Consider the following 20335-nt stretch of genomic DNA (forward strand, 5'->3'; position numbering starts at 1 on the left):
TCTCAAGTCAGGATGTGGTACAGCCAGGATCCTGACTCTATGAATATATCACCCATCACTATTTCCTTGTCTCCGTGTCTCTCCTAATAAAACAAATCTCACCTCCTGGCTTCTTCCATAGCTTCTTTGGTAATCACTATATTTCAAATCTTTTTAGTGACACATTGACATGTCCTTCCCCTAAAATGCTTCTCAGAGACATCCTCATTGATCCTTTAAGTCTTCTTGCACTCTATAGACTCATTCCTGCCTGCTGTCTGACACTGATCCCTCCATAATGATAAGTATGAGGACAAGAACAGCTTCCATGAATTAAAAAAAAATGGCAGGGCTTTCTTTTAAACTGTTTTAATATTGAGAAAAGTTATTGTGATGTTTTTGAACCAGTACAATTTTACCTAAGTATAATAGGGCATCTAGATTTGTAAGCACATTTTTTTTGAACAGGGTAAAGGGCTTATAACAGTGCAGGCTGAGTTCTTTCTTAAATCTTAAGCAATAAATCATCCGTGATGATTTATGGTAAGAACCTTAACTAGCGCAGTGACCACAGGAAGAAAGGGAGATTATGACAGGATCAAAAGTCCTATGGAAAATGGAATCAACAGTACTGATTGTAATAGTGTTTATTGAGGGAGGGAAAAGCCAGATATTTTCTAGGTAAATAATTTAATAAATGGTAGCACTGTTAACCCCAGTACAGAATACCCATCCCTAAGCATTCAAACTAGCAAAGCATAGACTTTCTTGGGTATGCCATTCTCTGTGGAACCTCTGTGCATTTGTATAAACTGGGCCTTTTGCACTAAATGTCTTTTTTTCCCCCTTGTCAACCTAGAATTCTCCTTCGAAGTCATATGAAAAGTGTTCATCTCTTCTGGGAAACTGTCTTTGAGCCATCAGGCAGCTACAGGCTCCCTTCTCTTACTTCTTGATCTACTTCTGATACTTCTGTTAGAATACCTACATTTTATACTCTAATTATTTACAAGTCCATCTCCTGGACCTCAAGGACAAGGCTGTGTTTTACTCATCTGAATGTCCCTAGGGCAGCAACCAATACTGGAAATGTGATACAGATTCTACAGATGTTTACTGAAAACATACCAAAACATTGCTTTGGTATGAATGTGGAGATGTTAATTACACATTGAAAATATGGATCAGGAATACAGAGATGGCAGAAAGATATGGATGCAGGGTTGGTTTAGATCACTTAGAAAAACTGTGTACCCGAGTAGGGAAAGAAAAAGAATGGACAAAGGTAAAGGAGCCAGGAAATGAGAGCAAAAGCAGTCCCCAAACCCCAGGTGGAGAATCAGGAAAGAATAGTTTTATAGAAACTAAGAGAGGATGATAGTCCAGATGGAGGAAATTGTTAAAGGTGTCAAGCAAAGCTGCTTCCTTCTGTATAAAATGTGGAATATAACACCTGATACACAGAATTATGTTGAGGACTAAATGGAATATGTGACAGTGCTTAAAACAATGCCAGGGACAAATTGGTGACAATAATTATTTCAAAATCAAATACAATGAAAACTGAGGTGAGAAAACCAGTCTGGCAATTAGGAAGTCGATGGAGGTGACCATTGTGGGAACAGCATCGTTAGAAAGGAAGGGACAGAAGCTGAATTTCTGTGGAGTAAAAGCAATGAAAATGGGGTGAGAGAATAGAAAGCAAAAAGATACTTTCCATCTAAGAACTATACTGATGAAGGAGAGAAGAGTGTGAAGTTGGTGGCCTCAGGAGGAGGCAGACTTTTGGAAAAAATGTTTGGTTGTAGGACACGAGAATTTTGAGCATGTACATAGCAGAGGAGAAGGACCCAATAAAGAGGGAGAGATATTAGCCCAAAGAAGGACAGAAAAGAGGGTTTGAGATGGCTCTACATTTAATGGAAAATTAAGGAAAATAATGAGAGCCCTCTCTTACCCATGCAATGGGGATTAGGTTTCCTGATAACAGTGAGGGTGGTTTTGGGGTATAAGAGAAGTCATAAATAGGTGAAGTGGCCATGATGAGAATGGGAAAAGAAACCGTTGAAGGGTAAGTAAAAAAAAAATTATTAAACTGCATTAATGTCTGTCATTTCCTGTCTGCTGCTTTGGTCTTGCCCATGTGACCACAAGTATTGCCTGCCCCCATGGGATTAGCCCTTCATCACTGAGAATACCTTTATCCTGTTGAGGAAGGGGATGAGTCCATAGATGATCTCTTATTGACCAGTTTCTTGCCCTCCCTCTACAAAGGGGGAGACCCCCTAAGCACTGAGAGCTGATCCATGCTGCCCACTGGACTGAAACAGGCAGGTGAATTTCCAAACTGTCAAACCAAACTAAGGCTAGCATTACCAGGATTCAAAGCATGGGATACTTTTTTAAAGGTCTTTTTCAGTAAAATGGTATAAATTGATCCTAGTGTCTTGAATATGAAGCTTCTAGCTTCCCAAAGATGATGCAAAGAATCGGACTCAAGCCTTCACAAAATCGTTTCTAACTTTAATTACAGGAAAGTAATTTTCATGTGCTTTGCTGTCACTAAGTCATTTCAGTTTTCAGCAAAAGCTCTGCCATAGGAGTCAAGGGTCCTCAGCTCTTCTGTCTCCTTTCTATAATAACTTCCTTATGGTCCCACTACCCACCCCTCCCAATCAGCTTCAGTCAGGAGCCCTTACAGAAGAGGCTTTAGTCTAATCTTTTTATTTTTTTACTCGTTTTTACAGGTTTTCAATAGCAATAGTATGCAACTGATCAATTGTTCAGGAAATTGTTAAGGATGGATGAATGAAATAAGATAGGCCCATAGGGAGAATATGAGTTGCAAGGAGTAACTTCTCTATTCGAAGTCCAAAAGGTCAAAAGCTCTTTCTCAGATGCATCTAGACTTTGGTTCACTGCCACAAGCCTAGAAGCTCAGCCTGCTTTTCTCTCCTTTAGCTGAGGCCAACAGCCATTCTATCCCTTGGGTATCTAGGCCCTCTCATATAACTGGATATAGAACTGGTCAGATTCTTCTCAGCTCTTTCCACTTAAATCCCTTCTACCGACCCTTTTCATCTTTTCTTTGTTCCCATTATAGACAAAACCCTTGTATTCTTGTATTTAAGGGTGGAACTACTTAACATTAAGAGAAAAGATCAATATAACAAGTGGGTACATTATAAATGTTAAGGTAATTCAAGTTCTTATAGTAAAAGTATCCCCTACTCAAGGGTGAGGTGGTAACTGGAAGCCTTTGGGTTTCAGCTCTCTGCTTTGATTCTCCCAAGGCTATATGGATGCCTAAGGTCGCCCAGCTAGCAGGCAGAGCCGGGCCTTTATCTCAGGACTGTGAGGCTCCAAGGCCCATACTCCAATAGTTATGCTACCAGGGTTCAAGCAGAGCTTAAAATTTGCCACACTATATTATTACCTTTATTTACCTGCCAGGTACTACCTATATCCACCTGACAAGTATTATTCTTGAGGATGGAAAAATTACCATAACTTTCGTGTCTTTCTTCCCCAGTATTACTTGTAAACATGGTTGATAGGAGTTCAACTGGTGTGATGTGAGTCTCCTAAGCACCCTCACATAAATGTGCCTTCTGGCTTTCCAAGATGAATAGGTCTTTCATTGTCAGAGCAGTTCAGCATTATACTAGAAAAACACAGCATATCCCCAGGGGCCCTCACATTCCCTTGGTCCGACTAAGTGACCCATCTCTAAGAAAATGCACAAGTGGGCAGGGGTGGGGACAAGTTGACAGATGTTCTAACTGCCCCACAGTACCCAGAAGAACACTGGTTTGGCTTTACATATTAGTTTTCTAATTGCTACTGTAAGTTATTACACAAGTGTGTAGTTTAAAACAATCCAGACTTACTATCTTGAAGTTCTTAGAAGTCCAACACAACTCTCATTGGTCTAAAATTACGATTTGGCAAGGAAGAGTTTGTTTTTGGCGGCTCTGGGAAAGATTCTGTTTCCTTACCTTTTCCAGCCTCTAAAGGCTGCCCCCATTCCTTGGCTAATGGCCCCTTCCTCCAGCTTCAAAGACAGCAGGGCTGCATCTTTAAATCTCTCCCTGACTCTGACTGTTCTGCTTCGGTCCTCCATTTTCAAGAAACTTTTTGATCACATTTGACCTACCTGGATAATCCAGGATAATCTTACTATTTAAGGCCAGCTGATTAGCAAACTGTATTCTATCTACAACCTTAATTCCCCTTTGCTATATACGCTAAAATATTTACAGGTTCTGAGAAGTAGGACAAATATCTTTGGAGGCCTACCACAGTGTTTTAGGAATCATACATGAAGAGTAAGGTCCACCATTCCTGGAAGGCCAAAGACAAAATCAGGGAGTACATAAGGGAGCATTCTTGAAACAGAAGCTTGAAAACAGAGCATCTCATCAATTTTCCTTTCCCCTCCCCTTTCCCTCCTCTCCTCTCCCATATAGGAGTCTATAAGGTAGTATTCCAGCTGAGAGTATACTTACTTACAGCACATGGAAGTCCAGAGAAGAAAAGAGGTGATTCACTTGGAGATGTGCAGAGTTGTGAATTACCTACTTGAAACCAGGGTAGATAATTTGGAGGGATCATCTTTCTCATATGTAAACTGGAGTTGCTGCCTGCCTCTCAGGTCTGCATGAGGATCCAGTGAGATAAATGCAGTGCACCTTGGAGCATTGTCCTATCACATTCTGGACGCTTCATGAGTCCAAGGATGTTACTGGTATCAGATCTAAAAAAGAAAGAAAGAAAGAAAGAAAGAAAGAAAGAAAGAAAGAAAGAAAGAAAGAAAGAAAGAAAGAAAAAAGATTTTTGCTTCGCTACAGTTTTCCAGAAATTTAGTTCTGAAAAGGAGATAGCAGGATTCAAACTGCTGATTCATAAGTACTGAATTATAAAAGTTATTAATTGGCGATGATGTTGACCCTGGTCTTATTGATTAGCACATCTTTATTGTATTCAAGTGGATTAAAAAAAAAGTTTTCTCTGTACACTTAAGAAAAGTCCCATGGCAAAGGAAATTTGGATAATTTTTAGGAAAGGCTGCATATTGTGAAAATAGGTATTTATCATAATTCTTACTGGCAAGCAACTAAAATTAAATCATGCAGAGTTAGTAATGATGTTAAAACCCATAATATTCCTCAATTATTATAATAATATCTTACCTTTAGTAAGTATGCTGTTTCAAAGCACTTCAGTTTATATTAGTTCATTTTTAATGTGTGCGTAGTTCCTGCCCTAACCTCATTTCCAGTTGGCCCATAAATTGATTTATTTATGCTACTTGGGGATTAATCAACTGTTCCAACTGTTTTTGAATTTACCTAAATAAGTAGGGCTTTCTTGGTACAATTAGTCTAGATATTGTGAAGTAATATGGGATTTAGCATGGCAAATGCATATTTTCCTCAGAAATATCAGACTTTTGATAGTATAGTTGGATCATTTTTTAGCCTCCCTCCCCAGCCATTAGCATTTACATTATATGCATAATAGCACACTATGCTGCAACTTCTAATGAGACCAAAGTTCCACACAGTATCTGTTCTCACAGATTTAGGACTTTTGAAGACAGAATAAGAATTTGCTACTATATTGCCCAAATCCCCTTGCTAAGATAGAATCAGTCCTCAAACAGGAACTTCATATGTAGTGAGCCAGAAAGGATAGTCAATTGTTCTGAACCAGCTTACCACTGACTGTGGCCACCTCTCCTAGTGTGTACCTAATGGAATGGACTCCTCTTTGGGAATCACAGGTCATCATCAGAGCTGATCTGGGTCCTTATGACAACCTGTACCACGTGCTCAGCTTTTGTTTCCTAAACCAAGAATGGTTAGTGTGATGATGCAACTCTCTTGCTCTACATCCCAAATGTTCTACCCATATTCACAAAATAGATATGTGGAACCTTTGGTACAGGCAGTTTTCCTGTAGGATTACCACTCTAGGCTGGAGGTGAGGAGAGGAATTGGGATAGGGATGTAGGGTTAAGGCTGCTTGGTTCCTATTGGATTGAGCTGTACCAGTGAAAGGGGTGTTTTAAATCCATTTTGTCAAAAATTGTTCACTTTATGCTTAGGATTAAAACTGAAAATCGATTCTCTCCACTGTATGGGACATGGGTGCAATGCCATTAGACACTTCCATGGAAGGAGTGTCTCAGAATGCTTCTGTCTAATAGCTTCACACCCAGTGTTACAAGGTTGAAGGCTAGAAAATGGTGCTCATTACAGTGTAAAGCATTTATTTTTAAATGTTTATTTATTCATTTATTTTTATTTTGAGAGAGAGTGTGCAAGCAGGGGAGGGATATACAGAGAGGGAGAGAGAGAATCCCAAGCAGCCTTTACACTGTCAGCGCAGAGCCCTATGTGCACCTTGAACTCCCAGACCATGAGATCATGACCTGAGCCGAAATCAAGAGTTGGACACTTAGCTGACTGAGCCACCCAGGCGCCCTGTGATGTAAAGCATTTAAATAATCACATACAGTAACCTTTGCAAAATGAATATGAGGCTTGTTAGCAAACTATACTGCTTACCCTAAAAATTATCTTCATTTTTAAAATTCTGAATATCCTGTCATCCAAGAGACATTTAGACTACTAGATAATGTTGATAATTTCATTTCCTGCCTTGTTGCAATGACTGAATTGTTACAAGTACTGTGTGTCCAAGTTATGAACACATGTAGTCACATGGATACACACACATGCATGTGCAAACAGATACAGTTTCTTGTGATAGCTTTTCCCTCAGCCATAAGTTTGTCATATGGAGAAAAATATCCAATCTTACATAAAAATAGGATGCATAGGTAATTATTTTGAGATTTCCTTATCAGTTCCTGGCATAATTTTTTTCAAACAGTCTAAATGATTGCAGCTAAAATACATTTATTTTTAATGTAACTGTTTGCTTCTAGACAGTTCAGATTGAATCATTAACAATCTTTTCCCCTATTCTCCCCTATTTAAACTTACCTGATAATGGAATGTCATTTTGTTGTCTTGTTTTTAAAAATTTTTAATAATAACACAGGAAGGTGAGAATCCTGTTGTGAAGAGTTTCAGCAAAACATCTCAGGTCAATAAGCTGATATATCTTTTCCCAGGACCTAATTTGAAAACTTGTAACAAACAGGGAAAGTAGGCCTGAGAGACACATATGAGTCACCAGCATCAGTCAGCAACCCTTGACTGGACCAAGAACGTGACTCCAGTTTCTGTTGTCCAGACCTGCCCCCCACTCAGTGCTGCTGCCCTCTGCCCTTTTGTTTCTGGTGAAATGTAGGAGGCTTCCTGTCCAAACCACATGTGGCTGTAGTTCCCTAATCTCTATAGTAACAATGAAAAAGAAAAGAAAGCCAATTGACTCCACTATAGTTAACCAGGATGTTAGAAATTCTTCTGTGCTGATTAATCATCTTTCTGCTGTTGAACCTTCCTGCCTTTAATTTAAGAGATCCTGTTTGCGTTACCCTGTAAGCAAGATTTCAGACAGTGACGTCTTTTGCAATGAGACAAAAAAAAAAAAAAAAAAAGAGGTGGGACTCATGTGAAAGGCGCTCATGTGAAAGTTTACTCTTTATCAGTGTAAATTTGGAGTGATATTTTGCCAAATTCCCTACTGATAATAGGCAATTTGAGAAAAGCATTTGTTTCATCAAAATACTATTACATACAGGATCTTTTTACAATAAACTTAAAAACTAAGTCTAAGTTTGTTGAATAAAATATTGTTTGAAGTTGATGGAATTTCATCTGGAGACTGATCATCATTTTGCTACATGGAGACTTTTTTGGTAACAGCTTAATTCACATACCATAATTCACCAATAATTCACATACCATACAATTCACTCATTTAAAGCAGACGATTCAATGGTTTTAGCATATTTAGAATTGTGCAACCATCACCACAGTCAATTTTAGAACATTTTCATCATCCAAAGAGAAACTTGCATTTTCTATAGCTGTCGCTCTCACAATTGCCTCACAACATCCCCAACCCCAGTCCCGAGTCCTTGCCAACCAGAACCTTCTATCAGTCTCTATAAATTTTCCTGTTTTGGACATTGTATAGAAAGGAATAATACAATATTTGGTCTTTTGTGACTGTCTTCTTTCATCATAATATTTTCAAAGTTCATCCATGTTGTAGCATGTATTGATTGATATTTCATTTCTTTTTATGGCCAAATAAAATTCCATTGTATGGATGTGCTACATTTTGTTTACTCATTTGTTAGTTGATGGACATTTGGGTTGTTTCCACCTTTTGGCTACTAAAAATAATGACTGCTGTGAACATTCTTGTACACTATTTTCTGTGGACATGTTTTTATTTCTCCTGGGTATATAACTAGGAGTGGAATTGCTGAATCATGTGAATTTTTGTTTAATTTTTTGAGGAATTGCTGGAATGTTTTTCAAAGTGACTATAGCATTGTACATTACATAGAGAATTAATTTATTGGAATCTGACCTTGCAGGTAGTTGCTGCTTCAGTGTTCTGAATTGATACTTACTCTAACACATCTAAGGCTATTTTTCTAGTCATGTCAACTATCAAAACGCCAATGAAATCAGAAGAATAAGGCGGAAAATAAGCCACGAAGGGTCAAAACCAATACCAAGTGGTCCACCCACTAAAATCCCTGTCTATCTCTAGGAAAACCCCATAAGCTCTCACTAGTAGTCAATTTACTCTTTGTGCTATAACAGTTTCTGATTTTCTGAACCCTCGAAGATTAGAAGAAGGAAATTAGAAAATTGTGAGAGTTTCTGGAGACCAGATTATTGATGGCAATAAGAAAAGACAGTCAAATGCCTCATATTGAGAAAAGAAACTGAACACAAAGCCATAAAAGAAAGCATAAGTCCTCTAAAGACTGGGAACTATCTAGTTTCAGGGGATAAGTCCCTGCACACTTCTAATTACTCTGAGATGTCACTGTGTTGTTTCATAGTGCAATTATCGATACTTAAATGTATACTCTTCAGTAATCAAAATAAGATACAATCATATTAAGAAAAGTGTGGAAGTTTTCAATACAGTTTGAAGGATACATCCAAAATGCTGCAGTTTTTGAAAATTCACCTTTTAAAATCATAGACTCTCAAGGCTGGATATATCCTACTTAATGATCATATCCCACTTAATGTGATGTCATAGAAAAGCCTAATAGGGGACGACTGAGAACTGGTTGCAGGTTTGTAGGTTTGTGAACTTGAGCACATAATAGTAACGTTGGGTCTTACTTTCGTCATACATGAAATGCTGGATCTGAAATGGATAATATACAGAGCTTTTTAAAAATTTTTTATTCTCTTCTGTCTCTTCCTCTCAACCCTCCATAAAGAGCTAGGCATAATTTCCCAGAAGAAAATAAGAGAATAAAATACTTTGAGAACTTAGAATCTTTGTGAACTCATAGACTAGAAACAGTCAATCAGGAAGCATTAAATATCTACAAAGTGTCAAGCTTTGTGATAGGATCTTGAGACAGAAAGATGAATGAATGAAGCCTAGTTCTTTCCCTCAAAGGTATGCAAACCATTTCTCACGTACAGATCATTACAAATGACAGAAGTTATACAGAGGTAATAATGCTAACAGATCTCATTTACTGATAACTTATGTGCCAGGAATTGTGCCAAGTGGTTTATACACTTTCATAATTTAATTCTCATAACTCTGGGAGGTAGACATTATTATTATTCTCAGGCACAGAGAGGTCAAGTATGTTGTCAAAGACCAAAGAGGTAATGGTTGTTCTGATTCTAGAGGGAACATGATAGGAAGAGAGCAATTCTATTTGGGGAGGGCTTAGAATTTCAGTTTATTTAGTTCTTTCTTTTCCTAAGCCCTTCTGGCAGCACTATGCTGGAAGTATAGGATAAGGATGTATTCTACTATTGTGTAAAAGTTCAGCTGAGGTAATAAAAAATACCTTAGCTGTTTGAAGCAAAAAAATTAATATAGTAAATTAGAAAATAATTAATAGAGGGAATGAAGTATTTATAAAATTGTTACAGGAGTTGCAGAAGCTGGCTCTAGGCTGAGCCTCCAAGAATGACTCCTAGAACCACACAGGAGAGCTGGCCTGCCAAGAAAATTATGACCTTTGGGAGGGAATTCAAGAGCCAACTCCCAATTCCAGAATCACTCTTGCCTTTGCTGTGAGCTGGGTCCAAGAGCCTACCGCTGCCACTAATGGCTCCAGAGTCATGCATCTCTTGCTAAATCTGCACCCACAAAATGAGTGCCTCACACACTAGACCTCTTCGCTCATAGGTTAAATCAGTTCTGAATGCAAGTGTCATTTGAGAGCATCTGATTGGCAGGATGCAAAGTCACATATGGAATCCTTCAAACACATCTGGAATTTTTGTCCAGCTTCTGTCTCTTAGAAGGAGGTTGAAACGGATGTTTAAGAGCCAATCTAGCATATCCACAATAGCCCAGAAAGAATTCCTGGACAAGCTCAACAGTCTTCACGAGTATTTCATTCTGATATTTTAAAAGTCCTTGTGGTTTGCTCCACTATTCTTGATAGACCATCCCAGGTTTCAAAATGCATTTCTTTTGAAACTTGTGGTCTCGTTACAACTCCAATTATTTTGTTTTATCTTTTCCTAAATATAAACGAACAAGCAAGAAACATTTTAAATAAAAGTATCTATTTGTTGTTTCATCCTCTAAATTCAACTTTCTTTTTGAAAGAGTAAGCATTTTTTTAATGTTCTTTTTTTTTTCTTTCCCCACAAGCTGTCATTTTGTCCATAGAGCTGTTATTCATATCTGAATCTAGTAAGTTGCCTGAATTTTTACGATGTCCTAAGTTTGGGGAAAAACTGATGGGAGAAAGTTTCAGGTTTCTTAGGCTCCTTTTCTGTACAGAAGGACATTCCCATAGTACTGACACTCACCTTTCTAATCCATCCTCAAGACCCTCACTGCGATGCCTGGTGTTCACTGGGGTTACAGATCCCATTATCAGTGCCCCCCAACCTCTAGATATCGTCAAGATCTTTCATTACTCAACCCATATTCCTGTGTTTTATTCCTGTGGTTTTACCCAGACCACAAGCACACATCTCTGATAAGAAAAAAAATTTACTAACATACACAAGGTAGATGCACCACCTAGGGAAGCTTGTCTTTCTGGAGTTCCTGAATTGATGTCTTAATAGTGCATGTGAAATAAGACAAGGGTCCCCCAAATCCAATTAAATATTGATGAAGCACTACAATTTATTTTGGACTTCCAAATTTTTAATGAAGTGCCTTCAAAAATTAAAAAAAGCAAAATATATTCTGTAGGAAGTGTTAATCATAGACTGTGATTAAGCATAAGATAAGCATAAGACTATGCTTATACATAGTCTCGAAAATTTGGAAAGATTATTACATTAAAAGGCAGAAAACCTGAAACTTGTGATAAACAATACACTTTTCAGCAATATCGTCTTTACTTCTTATTTTGTTAATTTCTTTCCTGGTTTTTTAAAACTTGTGTCGTTTGATGACAATACCCTCTCATGCTCCTCATACCCGATCTCTGCTGGTACGCAGGAAGGTAATGAGGCAGCAAATATGCTATTTTTCCATAGCCTATGTCTTGTTTTCTAGCTTTATGGGGCAATTTTAAGTACGTGTGCTTCCAGCCAGAGTCACTATTTGCTTCTGATCTTTTCTAAATGCCAGCTACCAAAAAAGAAAGTAAATTAAAAGACTCCTGTGCCATTTTCATCAGCCTTAAAAAACATGTTTCACTATCTTCCCAGGCTCTGGATGCTGCTAAGAAAATTCGGTGCCTTACGAAACAGACCAAGATTGCATGCTAACCAAATGTTCACGTGATTGAACATATCATTAAAGTACTTACGAACTTGGTTCTAATCCCCATTATGAATGAAATTAAGCTGCATAAATAAAATTACACATGTATGTGTGAATCTGTGTGTGTGTGTGTGTGTGTGTGTGTGTGTGTGTGTGTGTGTTACCTGGCCAATACCATTCAGTAACAAAAAAGATTTGGAATTTCTTCCTAACAGCAAGGAGGCTAACTGGTTGACATGGTGGGTTTCAGTCCTGATCTCACATAACCTGGCTCATGTGACCATGGGAAAACTCCTTATTCCTGTAGGATCTACAATTTTACATGTATAACAAAAGAATTAAACTACATGCTAAGGTTCTATGTGTCTATAACTGAATATGGCAGAACACCTTTAACTCAAAAAGTATTTGAAGGGTCCCTTAGAGGAGTCTACCTGAAATGCAGGTATATCTATAATGCGGTCCCTAACTGCTTGACTTGATGCTGTTTACTTCCAGTCTCTTAAAAAGCTCTTTCCATTCAATAGGGCTACAAATAGTATCCAAAATTCTTATAGTTTGAAATCCATAAAAGAAAACATAATTTTAAGAACACTGAGAAATGTACAATTCTTAACTAAATTCCACCTCGTTGTTGCATTTCTGAAATATCTAAAATAGTCATTCATAATCACAAGGGCTCCTCTACTCATTACATTCATTTGGGATTTTGAGAAACAAAGTAACATACTGAGTTACCTCAGTCATAATTTCCCACCATACGATTTCAGTTTTGTACAGCTAGTTTTCAGTGTTTTTCAGAAACTGTATTTCTTGAAAAATTTAGAAAATGTTTTTAATCTTAAAACCTATTATCATCTTAAAACCTCTTCTAAGTTACGCCATCTTGATAAATTGGAGTAAAGTGCTTCTGACATTAGTTTAATAGTATCAGCTATTTCCTATTTATAGTTCTCCTAGAATTTAATCCTTTCTTTAGGATGATTCAATGATTCTTTTCTTTCACATAATCATGGTGTTAGTAGCAAACAACATACATTGTATACTAAACAGCATCATTTGTTTTTAAGGAACATTTACATAATGGTTGCCATATGGGTATTGAAAACAAGATGGGTAATGTAAGCCTATTATGTTGCTTAAAATATATTATGAGCATAACTAAAGGAAATATTGAGCCAATTTGTCACAGTTGTTTATTCTAAAGTAAAGAAAAAAAAGCCTTTGTTTTATAATAAACAGATGCCCATATCAGCATTGGAATTTCAATTACTTTGCTACTCTTTTTTCAGATAGTCTAATTTATTCATTGGAGTTTTATCAATTAGATATTTTCCAAAGAATGATTTAATTCATAAATTCACTGAGTGACTGTTAAAATGTTCACAATGATGGATGTGAACATAATACAAAGATTTCCCATAGTACATTGCTTATTTCAGAGTTGAGCAGATTCTTTCTCACAAGGGCTACATGTATTTTATATTTATGGCTTACTCGAATTTCTGAGGCATTCTGGACACTTATTCATTCAACACATATTTTCTGAGCATCTACTATGTGCCAGACATTCTTTTTTAAAACTTTTTTTATGTTTATTTATTTTTGAGAGAGAGAGACAGAGTGTGAGTGGGGGAGGGGCAGAGAGAGAGGGAGACACAGAATCCAAAGCAGCTCCAGTCTCTGAGCTGTCAACACAGAGCCCATCACAGGGCTCGAACTCACGAACTGTGAGATCATGACCTGAGCCAAAGTCAGATGCTTAACTGACTGAGCCACCCAGGTGCCCCCAGACATTTTTTGAGGTACTAGAGAATCAATAAATAAAAGGCGGAAAGCCCTTGCTTTCATGGAGGTATAATTCTAATGGGGAATACAAACAATCTACAAAATAAGTAAAATATATTCTATTTTAGAAAGTGACAAGTGTATAGGAAAAAATAAAGATGGGGAATATGGAATGTAAGTAGAGATAGCTATTGTAAAATGAATATTTGTGTCCTCCCAAAATTCAAATGTTGAATCCCTCACCTCCAGTGTGACAGTAGGTAGGGTCTTTGGGAGGTAATTAAGTTTAGATGAGATCATAAGGATGGTACCTTCATGATGGCATTAGTGCCATTATAAAAAGAGGAAGACACAGGAGGGCTCACTCTCTCTCCACATGCACATACCAAGGAAGAGCCATGTGAGTACTCAGCAAAAAGGAAGTTTTCTACAAGCCAGGAAGAGGAGCCTCACACTGATGGCACCTTGATGTTGAACTTCCAATCTCCAGTACTGTGAGGAGTAAATTCCTGGTTTTTAAGCTACCCAGTCTATGGTATCTTGTTATGACAGCCTGAGCTGACTAACACAATGGCAAAATTTGAAGGTTTAGATAGAGTATCCAGGAAAGTAAAGATGTGAAGGAAGTGAGTAAGTAAACAATGCAGATATTGGAGAAATAGCATTTCAGGAAGAGGGAACAGCAAGCGCAAAGGCCTGGAGGGAAAGAGGATGAATTGGAGAAATAATAGAGAAGGCAGTGGGATATGAGGTTAGAAAAGTAGTCATGAAAGGCCTTGTAGCTCATAGTAGCTATTTTGGTTTTTATTTTGAAATGGAAAACCATTAGCACTAATCAGAGAAAGGAGAGAGATAATCTGGATAGTTTTAACTATATACATCTTGCTGCCATGTTGAGAATCAAGAGCAGTAAACCAAAGTCAGAAGCAGGAAGACCAATTTGGAATCTATTAACATCATAGAGGTGTGAAATAATAGCGGCTTAAGCCAAGCTAATGGCATTTGGGAAGGTAAGAACTGCTGGGCATCTTAGTACATTTTGAAGGTAGAGATGACAGGATTGCCTCTGGCTTATGCAAAAAGAAATTGTATAGAGAGCAAAGATTAGAATCGAGTATGTTCAAGAAAGTATGGAAGGAGAGAAATTGTAGGTAGTAAGCATAGATTCCTTTTCCAAAGAGTTCTTCTATAAAAGGGAGCACAATACGGGGTAGTATGTGGAGAGGAAAGGTGATTGTAGAGAGTAAAATAAGTAAAGTAAGTAAAAATAAGTAATCATTTATTTGTAATCTGGTAGGAATAAGCCAATAGAGAGTGAAAAGTTGATGGTCCCTCAGGAAAAGCATGATCAGTGAATTGGCGAAAGAGGATAGACGGTAGAGGCTAGCCACAGCTACAGATAGGGACAGTTCCCTCTATAGCATCTGGAGAGAAGATAATAAGCATAGATGCAGATGAATAGGTAGATGGGATGGTGGGAGTTTTTGGAAATTTGCTTCAAATTTGGAGGAGGGTAATGTAAAACAAGATTGTCCATTGAGATGAGGATGAGGAAGGAGATATGAATTTAAGGTAAAGAAAAAAGTATAAAATAGTCATCTGGAAGAAGGGGAGAGAGGACAGGCCAATTATGATTAACTGGACTATAAGATTTGCCATTTTTGCATGAGTAAGACTATGTAGTAGTAATGCAACCATTTGCATGATTAAAAGCTCATTTAAGCACACAAATACTTCAATTTAGGGTCAGATTTTTCCCACTGTGGCCCTGTATTTAGATTAGCACATACATTGTTAATTATACCAAGAGGTGAAGTTGTATTTTTGTGTGTGCAGTCAACTTTACATATCTCTATTTGTATATGCCAAGAAAGAGGTATTAATATCACAAAGTACAGATTGCTAATATTATGAAGTAATCTAGGCGATTTCTCTCATTTTACTGATGAGTAAACTAAACCACAGGATGATTAATTAACTGTTCCGAAATCTTATATACAGTTGTTAGTTCAGGCAAAACCAGGGCACAGTTCTTCCAACTCCTAATTCAATGCTCTTCTCCAAGCATTTATATGCTGGTTTATGTATAAAAAGTGGAAGGCTACATCTACGCATATATTGTTTATATTTCAAAAGAAAGCAATTAAAACAACAAACGAAAACCTAACAAAAGTGATTACCTGTAAGTGTATGGAAAAAACAGGATATAGAAGACAGAATTGAAGCTAGACTTCTTAAAATGTGCCTGGTTTTATAGTTTGCCTTTCAAACCATGTATATATTTTATATTAAATAATTAAAACGTTAAAAATCAGAAAGAATGAATAAATCTAATTCTTTTCTAATTTGTTTATATAACCATATAGATAATTATTTCAAGTGACTCCAAAACATAGTATTTTGACAATAAATCCTTTTTTTTTACTGTAAATTCTTAATCATTATAGCCTAAGGACAAAATGAATTGCAAAAGTGATCTGAAACTGCACCCAATTAGTTGTAATAATGTTTTTGTTATTTTGAAGCTATTATAGGCATATTATAGGACTGAACAAATAAGTATATTAATATCATTAAGAACCATGACTATCAGTGAAAAAGAAACACAAGTCTGAAATAAGGAAGTTAAGTAATATCCCATAAGTTTAACTTAAATTGAAAATATCAGTATTTTGGGGGTACCTGGGTGGCTCAGTCAGTTAAGTGTCCAACTTTGGCTCAAGTCATGATCTCATGGTTTGTGAGTTCAAGCCCCACATCAGGCTTACTGCTGTCAGGACAGAGCTCACTTTGGATCCTCTATCTCCCTCTCTTTTGCCCCCCCCCCCCTGCTCTCACTCAAAAAAAATCAACATTTAAAATATTTTTAAAAAAGAAAATATCAATACTCTTTATCTTTTCTAAAAATGCCTAATTCCTAGGTGTGTCCAAGGAAAAACCTTACAACACTGATAATTAAGGAGGATTGAGTATCCCCAGTGGCCAGATTATGATCTTTAAATACTATTTTCCACCCATACTCCCCCAAAATATCAAAGCTCCTTGGGAAAATGGGTGAATCTAGGTTAAGGGCTAGAAATGTATAAAGCAAGCCTAGGACATTTAGATGTGCCCCCAAAGCAAGAAATTTCTTTTCAAAAGACTGGAGTTGCTTCAAAAGGACAGAAGAGTCTATTTGAGTGCATCAAAAGAGTCTATTGAGTTCCTGCAATAGACTGAAATACATTAATATGAAAATCCACAAGTTCATAATGATATAAGTACCACACACACAATGGTCACCATTAGACGTTTCTTGGAAACCAACTCATTATTCTAAAAAATAACAAAGGCACAGCATCAAGCCAGACTTTGCTGTATAAAATCTATTTCAGTGTAATCAATTAGTCTGAAAAGGGAGAGTTCTTTAAAGAATTCCAGTTAATAAATGCAAAGGGAATGACAGAATTAGAATGTCACAGTTTTGCAATCCCTAATGAAATAATGAATCTATATATATAGATCTAAAACAATTAGTGAGAAGTTGTTGGAGAACTTTATAATGGATGCATCATGTTGACATCATCTGGATCCATCTGGATCTTAATATCACTTAAACAGAACAACCAAGGCATTTTACCAGGAAGTACATGGCATCCCTTATGCAACGTTCTTGTCAAAAATTTTTAATTAAGCCTATATATCTATCATTTTACAATAAATATAAGGAAATGAAGAACAAGATAAACTGCATATCAGAAAGCAATCAGCTGAATTCTGTTTGAGGGAAATTCTACAGTACGAATGACTGAGTTTCTTCAATAAATAAATGGCATTTAAAAAAAAGAGAGGAAACACTGTTATATATTTAAAAAAAGAAACTGAAAGATACAGTGAACCAAATATAACATGTGGAACTTAAGATCTTACTTCAAACAAAGCAACCCTAAACAGATATTTTTGAGAAAATTCAGCAAACTTAAACATGCACTGGGTATTAGGTGATGTTAGTAGCTTATCCCAGGTATGTTTTATGACAAAGTCCTTATTTGTTAAGTATAGATACCAAAGTATTTGTGGAGTTTATTATATTGCTTTGGGCTTACTTTAATATTCTCAGTCTTCACACCCATATAAAAGTGCATATAAATAATAGTACAGGGGTAGCAAATGAAACAAGATGAGAAAAATGTTGGTAATTGTTGAAACTAAGTGATTTAGTTACTGGTTCATTATACCATTCTCTCCTTACTCTTGCATGTTTAAAATTTTTATGTGAAGAAACCTATTTTTTTTAAAAAGAAGAAATATAGCAACAGCGAACTTCGTTGTTCATAAATTCTGAGCTCGTGTATATTTATCCACTTAGGATAATTGCTTAGAAGTGTAATTGCGTATTTCAAGTTTTGACATATGTTTCTAATTTATGTTCTGAAAAAAATTATCAGTTTACATATTCCCTCCAACAATACATGAGAAAGTCAATTTCCTTTCTCTTGACAATCTGAGTTTGATCAGTCCTTTAATATTTGCTAGTCAGAAAGGTGGAAATATCTTATTGTATTTGCTTGTGTTCACAAGATTACTAATAAGACTATATATATATATATATATATATATATATATATATATATAGACATATATAGACATATCCACTGACCATTTATATTCATTCTTTGGTGAAGGGCCTGTTTATATATATTTTTGCCTGTATTTCTTTTCAGGAGTCATATGTTCTCTTTTCAATTTTAAGAGTGATCTGTGAGGTGGCTCAGTCAGTGAAGTGTCCCACTCTTGAGTTCAGCCCAGGTCATGATCTCACAGTCATGAGATCATGCCCTGCATCAGAGCTCTGCCTGGGCATGGAGCCTGCTTAAGATTCTCTCTCTCCCTCTCCTCCTGCCCCTTCCTGACTTATGCTCACTCGTGCTGTCTCTCTCTCCAAAAAAAAAAAAGAGTGCTTTGTATACTACAAATACTCTTTTTTTCCTGTCACCTTAATTGCAGGAATTTTATTTTCATCAGTCTTGTTTATGTTGTTTTTTGGAATGTAAAAATTTTCTATTTGTTTTCTGTATTCAGCATCTTAAATCTTTAGTTACATACCTTTCTGGCTTTTATTCTAGGCTAAGAAAAATCTTTACCTTTCAAGATTATAAAAGTATCACTTTTTTTTTCTTCTGGTTCTTTAATAATTTTAAATTTTTTAAAAAATTTTGTTTATTTATTTTCATAGAGAGAGAGCACATGCATAGGGGAGGGGCAAAGAGAGAGGAAGAGAGACAGAATCCCAAGCAGGCTCCATGCCATCAGCACAGAGCCTGATGTGGGGCTCGAACTCAAGAACTGTGAGATCATGACCTGAGCTGAGATCAAGAGTTGGATGCTTAACCAACTGAGTCACCCAGGTGCCCCCAACAATTTTAACGTTTCATCTTTCTCAATATGGAATTTGTCTTTGTAAGGACTGTAGTAATGTTCTAGCTTGATTTTTTTTCTTTTTCAATTACCCCCAAACTGTTTATTTAATAATCCATCTTTTTTTCCTACCCATTTTAATGCTTTTACCATATGCTTATTTCTCATATACACCTGGTCCTATTTCCTGATGCTTGTCTACTTCATTGATCTATTTAACAATTTATGCATCAGATTGACACTTTTAATTACTCTGGCTTTATTACATGTTTTAAAATGTAGTAGATCAGAGTAACTTGGAACTTTCTCTTTTAATTTCTGATTATTCTCACATACTTTGTCTATATGAACATTGGAATAAACTTGTCATAGTTAAACAAAGTTTCATTGGGATTCATATTGTCATTGTACTAAAAAGCATAGACTGAGTTAGAGAAACTGACAATTTTATAATAATGGATCTTTTTATCCAATAATAAAAATGCAAGATGAGTCCCTTTGTAGTTAGATCTTCTTTTCATATCTTCAGTAGAGTCTTAAAGTTTCTTTATAATTGTCCTTGATATTTCTTGCTAAGTGTATCCCTTGGTAATCATACTCCACATTGCTCTTGTAAATGGCACCTTGTTCTTTAATATTTTTATATATAATAAACTGCACTTGAAGTTTACAACTTAAGAAGTTTTGATGTTTGTGTACTGCCATGAATCTAGCATCACAATCAATATAGTGAACATCTTTATCACCCCAAAAGTTTTCTTGTGCCTCTTTGTACTACTACCTTCCTCACCCTACATCCTACACCCCTTCCCAGGTAACCAGTAATCTTAGCTTTCTGTCACTATCAATGAGTTTGCGTTTTCTCAAATTTTAGGTAAATGAAATAGTACAGTGTATATACTCTTTTTTACCTCACTTCTTTCACTCAGCATCACTACTTTTGGGATTTATCTGTGTTATTAGTTGCATCAATATTTCCTTCGCTTTTTTGCTGAGTACTTTTCTATCATATGGATATACTACAGTTTGTTTATCTATTCATCTGTAGATGGACATTTAAGTTGTTTCCTCTTTTGGCTATTACAAATAAAACTACTATAAACAGGAGTGCCAGGTGGCTCAGTCGATTAAATATCCGACTTCAGCTCAGGTCATGATCTCGTGGTTTGTGAGTTCGAGCCCCACCTTGGGCTCTGTGCTGACAGCTCAGAGCCTGGAGCCTCCTTCAGATTCTGTGTCTCCCCCTTTCTCTGCTCCTCCTCTGCTCATGCTCTCTCTCACTCTCACTCTCAAA

The sequence above is a fragment of the Prionailurus viverrinus genome, chromosome A2, assembly GCF_022837055.1.
Source record: "Prionailurus viverrinus isolate Anna chromosome A2, UM_Priviv_1.0, whole genome shotgun sequence".
Lineage (NCBI taxonomy): Eukaryota > Metazoa > Chordata > Mammalia > Carnivora > Felidae > Prionailurus > Prionailurus viverrinus.